The 6,513-nt window shown below is 35.7% G+C and overlaps 1 pseudogene; it reads left to right on the top strand.

The window, feature by feature from the left end:
- Positions 1-1,919: 1,919 nt before the first annotated feature.
- On the top strand, positions 1,920-2,558 carry LOC146927728 (SKP1-like protein 1B pseudogene; annotated as a pseudogene).
- The last annotated feature ends 3,955 nt before the right edge of the window (positions 2,559-6,513 follow it).

Raw genomic sequence — 6,513 nt, 5'->3', positions numbered from 1 at the left:
ATCCAATCACCCTTGGATTTTTTAGGGTAATCTAGCAAGCCGTGCTATACATTCCTTCCGTCTTCATGAAGAAATCCCTTGCTCACCACTAGAGCATAGCACCCAAGGTCCTCCATAGTCATACCATTCCCGGTGTGTTCAACTCCACCTAAAGCTGAGCTTCCAACCTCTCAACTAGCAAATGCATACATCCCACTATGTCTTCCACCTTTAAACTCCACCTCAACAGGTAGATCATGAGTATTCTTACCACCGCCTCTCCAAGCTGATGTTGAGTGTTTAACGTCTCTCTAGACGACCACCGCTCCACTATGTATCAATTCCAAGGTGAGAAACATCACCTTCTTCATCCTCCAAACAACACACCACCAAAGCACTTGCATCCTCATAACCCTCAGAGACAATATTCTCCAAGTCATCAAGGATTCTATTGAATTTCGTAAGTTGCTCCATGATGACCTTTGACTCCACCATCTTGAATAAGTAGAGTTTTTGCTTTAGGAATTGCCGATGAGCCAAAGACTTTGTCATATACAAAGACTCCAACTTTGACCACATCGATGCCGCGGTTGGTTCCTTTGCTATATCTCTCAAAACTATATTCCTGAGCCACTCTTGGCCTTGTCCACCATCTCGGTCTTCTCCGCTCGTGACATGGTGACCGGTAATACACCTTCACCTTTCAAAGATTTCTCACATTTTTGTTGTATTAAAACTGCTTCCATCTTTACCTTCCATAACCCAAAATCGTTATCTCCGGTAAAATTCTCAATATCCCATTTTGAACACATGGTACTTGATTATCCTTTGACCTTGCCCCACGGTGGGCACCAATTGTTGTGAATTCGAAGAAAATCACACCAATAATAAACTTGATGTGTGGAGCAAGTGATAGTCAAGCAACCAAAACAAAGTGTATGGAAGTTATAATCACAAACAAAAGTAGAAAACAACGAGAGAAAAGAAAGAGAGAACACAAGAGAATTTGTTTACCCAGTTCTGTCCAAATTGACCTAGTCTGGGGGAGATAGCAGCCCTCTGTTTCACTATAATGATGAGTGACTTTACAAAAGAGACATCAATGGGTTACAAGAAAAAGTCTCCCACCTAGTTCTACCCAAAGCCCCAATCTCTTCCCGTGACCAAGAGACTCAATCATAATAGTGTTTTCCAAGGTGAATCAACCCAACCCTAGCATTTGTTGCCAAGAGCAAACTCTATACAAACCCTAGTTTGATTTCTAAACCCATGTTTTAGCCCCCTCTATCTCAAGGTTTACTCTGATACAAAGTTTATATTTATAGTAAAAGTATCCCTCATAAAATTGGAACAAATCTGGCCCATAAAAATACGTTTTATTTTTACTAGATATTTGACCCGTGCTTCGCACAGGTTTTTTGTAAAGGGATTGACATACGAATAAGGATATAGCTAGGCAACATGATAGGAATGAAATCGATGCGATGCATTTTTTTAATATTAAATAAGTGTATACAAAAAAATGGCAAGAGGATAGGAATCAAATTGGTGCGATGCATTATTTTAGATGGAATTTGTTAGGGTAAATTACTGCTAACCTAATACAACAAATGAGCGGGAAAAATTAGGTTAAATTGCTGCAGACCTAACAAAATTAATAAATAAGGATGTTGTCACGACAATTCGGGCCCCGATTTTGACTATTCGGGCCCCAAAAAATGTCGAATCAAATGTCTTCAAAAACAGGCAAAATTCGGGCCCCGGACACAGCAAACTTCAATTTCTCCAATTTTGAGTCACTTTCACAACAGTATGGATAGGGTTCGGACCATGGCTTCCCTATTTCCACTAGCTACTTAAAAAAATTGTTTGGACCCCAATTGCACTATAGCAGAGCATTATAAATAATAGTAGTAACACTAATTCTTTCTCTCATTCAATTCAATTCAATTCAATTCACTCACTCTATTTTCAAACTCAGAAAGAAATTTAGGGTTAGGGGTTATATCCAAATCAAAATCATGTCTAACGACGTTGAATCATCGACAAAGAAGATCACCCTGATGAGTTCTGATGGCGAGATTTTTGAAATCGAGAAGGCAGTGGCGATGGAATCTAAAACTATCAAGAATTTGATCGAGGATTTTGCTGACATCACTCGAATCCCTATCCCTAAGGTAACCAGCAAGATCTTGGCTATGGTTATCGAATATTGTAAGAAACACATTCGTGCTGTGAATTCCAATGAAAAACCTTCGGAGGATGATCTTAAGAAGTGGGACACTGAATTCGTCCAGCTTGAGAAACCTATTCTCTTAGATCTCATCTTAGCTGCTGACTTTTTGGAAATCAAGAGCTTGTTGGATCTTACGTGCCAGACAGTGGCGGGCATGATGTGCAGCAAGACACCAGAGGAGATTCGTCAGATGTTCAACATTGTGAATGATTACAGTCCGGAGGAGGAGGAGAAAGTTCGTAGAGAACACCAATGGGCTTTTGAATAATTATATTTTATGGTTTAAGGTTTCAGGCTTTTGAATGGTTATTACATTTGAACATTTTACAATCTCACACAAGGATTTTTTTTTTTGAAGGATCTCAGTCAAGGATTTGTTGTGTGGGTTTTATGTTATGTATCGATTTATTATTGAAACTAGTCCTTGCACTCGTGCTGCCGCACGGGTCATAAAAATTGCATATGTGTAAATCCTAAAAGCAAATTTTAATAGTAAGTATCAAACCTTGAAACATAAAGTTTATAAGTGAGTTAATACAATCGGGACACAACAAAATTCAATTCATGATAAATTGCGAAAAAATTCTTTGTAAACGACATTTGAAGTATTGTTGATGCAAACCCCATCGTCGTCTGTCAGAAGTATTTTAAGCCCACTCCTAGAAGTCACACGCGAAATAGGAACATAATGTTGACCATGAGAGAACACAGGTTGTGAAAGATATACTCCAACTTGTTTGAGAGACTGGCCTTAACTTTTGTTAATAGTAATTGCAAAGCATACACGGATGGGAAATTGTCTTCTATTGAATTTAAACGGAATTCTTGTGTCAAATGGTGAAAGAGATAATCTGGGGATATACACCTTTTCTCCAATATTGCTCCCTGTTATTACCTTTCCTTCAAGAATATATCTACCCATTTTTGTAATTATCAACCTTGTTCCGTTGCAAAGGCCTGCAGTAATGTCCAAGTTTTGCAATAACATAACAGGCACTCCGACCTTCCACTTTATTTTGTGATTTGGAAGACCAACTTGCTGTTGAGTCCTTGATGATTCGTGACAACTCATTTCTAGACCTTGCACCCGTGCTGCCGCACGGGTCATGTTGATGGCAAACAAAATATTCAATTATACTGTTAATTCATAATCTATTTGTGCAAATACAATGTTAAAAATAATAATGCAACTTAAAAAAAGGGAACAAATCATGCTGGTACATTACGAAAAATTTCCTTGTAAACAACATTGTATTTAGGATGATTTGAATGATTCAAAAATTCGCCGCAATCTAAAATATGAGAACCATCTCCACCATATACTAACAGATACAGGTGTTTCATTTGTTGAAACTGACATTAAATATATTGTCGGTTGGTTAGTGATGACAAATGGATACGGCGTGATAACTTATTGTTTGGTTACTGCACTGATGGTGTGGATAATGAATGGTGATAGTGAACAGAGAAGTGAGAGAGAGGGAGATGGAACACTGAAAAAAAATGGTGTATTGAAGTTGAAAAAAAAGAGATGACATAGATAAAGTAACGTTTTTGGAAAATGAAAAAGAAATTAAAGTGGGGGACACAAAGGTAATTGTGAGATTTGAATTAGGTTTAGGGTTTTCATATTAGTGAGTACAAATAAATAAATTGTGATTCACTACATATCAATTATTATGCTTGGAGTGGTGACAATTTTCAAGGATTCATCAGATGAGTGAATTATAAAGGGGGGGGGGTCAGTTATGTAAAACCACCCACTACACATTAGTTATGCTTGGAGCGTTACCTATTTTCAATGATTTATGAGATTATGGAAAACAGAACATGAAGGGCAACAACAAAGACAACTATTTATAAGAAGAGAGTGAGAATTTGAAAGTTATCATGAAAAACCACCCACGATGCTTGGAGTCGTGGCTATTTTCAAGGATTTATCTAAACCCGCTACACATCAGTCATGGTTGGAGTGGCTATTTTCAAGGGTTTTCAAGCAACAACATTGTACGTGTTCAGGGTCAAGACTATATTTTCAAGGATTTATGAAAGGCCACTACACATTAGTCATGTTTGGCGTGGCTATTTTCTAGGAACAACATTTGCACGTGTGTTCAGGCTGAAAAAAACTACCTAAGCAGTGTTTAAGGATACAATAACAAAAATACGTTGAGGTGGCAATTTTCCCTATTTTTTAGGACTAAATCACTATTAGAAATTATAATCATTGCCAATCCTAACCTATATCAGAAAACGTGAAGATTGTATATTTGAAAATTCAAGGATTGAGAAACAATCTTAATTGAATTGAAAAATCATAAAATCCCCAAATTTTGAAACCCTAATCACTATCCAGAAAATCAAAATGAATAAAATAATAAAATAGCATTGATATCAAAATTAGTTTAGTGATCATACCATTAATAAGTTATCATGGACGAAATATGCATCAGAATCATATTTTTGCGGAGAAATCGAAGGAAAAGGGGGAAGAAAGGGATGGAAATGACTGATTTCTGGGTTGAGATCGCATGAATAAGAGGAGAACATGACTTCAGAACCGTATAATGTTAAAGTCGGGAAGGAGAGGAAAAGAGATTAATTGCTTTTTAAAATGTCTGTTTGGTATAGGATATGCATTAGTGGAAGCGATATTATAACACTTCAGAAAGATTTTTTAAACCTCTCAAAAAAGGCAGGATTAGGGTTAGGTTTGGGGTTTTCATATTAAGCATGAATTGTGAACCTTCGTATTATATATTAAGATTCAGAAAGATTTTTTAAACCTCTCAAAAAAGGCAGGATTAGGGTTAGGTTTAGGGTTTTCATATTAAGCATGCATTGTGAACCTTCGTATTATATATTAAGATAACTTCAATGGAGATTTATAGAGATTTATATGTGCTTAATACTTGTTTTTCTAGTGGTTTATATCTATTGCGTCCTGTCATGAATCGTCATATCTTTTGCAACACATTCTAACAATTAATGTTCTTTTTATCACACTCTTCTATAATGTGGCTCTCATGTCTTGGTGCTGCTTTGTAGGATATGTGCTATTGCATTGCCATGTAATCTCTAACTTTAATTCAGGTTTGAGTTGTCTTAACATATTTAGCCGTTTTAAAAAAACTATTTTGGTGTTTTTCTTCCTGATTATGAAGTTACTTATTTTTTAGGACAAATAATTGAATTATGTTTTAGTCTTTTATGCTGATTGAATTTGTCCTTATGAGGTATCAAATATTAATATCGTTCTGTATCATTTTGTATAGATAGACATACGTAATATAACTTTGAAATTTGATGTGATTGTTGCCGGTTTGGACTGACTTATTTGAACTTATATATTATCATAAACACATGTGACACTGCTTATAAGAGCTTATAAAAACAACTTATGATATGACCGTAAGTTGGTTTCAATTTATTTTTATAAACTATTTAAAATATACAGCTTATGAAAACAATATACAACTGATATTCAGATTAGGCAAGTGTATCAAATTGTTTACCAAGTAATAAAGTGATAAGTGAGTATTGTATCCATAAGGATTGGTGTTTCGTCCAAACAACTCACGTTACTTATTTTAAGTTGATGATAAAATAAAGAGATAAGGGTTAAGAGATTTGCAATTTTTATTTGTTTGCAACAAAGCAAGTTACCTATTTTTGGTTGCAGAAAAGTAACAGAGGTTAGAGGATTCTTCGAATCCCTCCTATTTATTTGTTGGATAATTATTTAGCATACATGTCGCATGTAGTTATTCTAAGTGAACTATCTAAGTGATGAGGTCGTGGGACATTTCTAACCTAGTTGGTCATCAAGTTGCACCTGCTGATCGCACGGTGATTCTTACGTGCGGGGCCTTACTCTCCTAGTTGATTATAGGTTTATCCCTCTGATGGCTAACTGCAACTGCTGATCACACGGTGATCTTTACGTGTGGGGTCTTGTTAATTCAAAGGTAATTGAAACATGTACTTAAATTGACCTTCCAGTTTTTCCTAAAGCTATTTTATAAACTATTTAAAATAGCTTATGAAAACAATATACAACTGATATTTAGATTAGGCAAGTGTATCAAATTGTTTACCAAGTAATAAAGTGATAAGTGAGTATCGTATCCATAAGGATTGGTGTTTCGTCCAAACAACTCACGTTACTTATTTTAAGTTGATGATAAAATAAAGAGATAAGGGTTAAGAGATTTGCAATTTTTATTTGTTTGCAACAAAGCAAGTTACCTGTTTTTGGTTGCAGAAAAGTAACAGAGGTTAGAGGATTCTTCGAATCC

This window comes from Medicago sativa, chromosome 4 (genome assembly GCF_051527215.1).
Source record: "Medicago sativa cultivar Bolivia chromosome 4, Bolivia_mono, whole genome shotgun sequence".
Taxonomy (NCBI): domain Eukaryota; kingdom Viridiplantae; phylum Streptophyta; class Magnoliopsida; order Fabales; family Fabaceae; genus Medicago; species Medicago sativa.
This window is presented reverse-complemented; position numbering and strand designations above follow the sequence as displayed.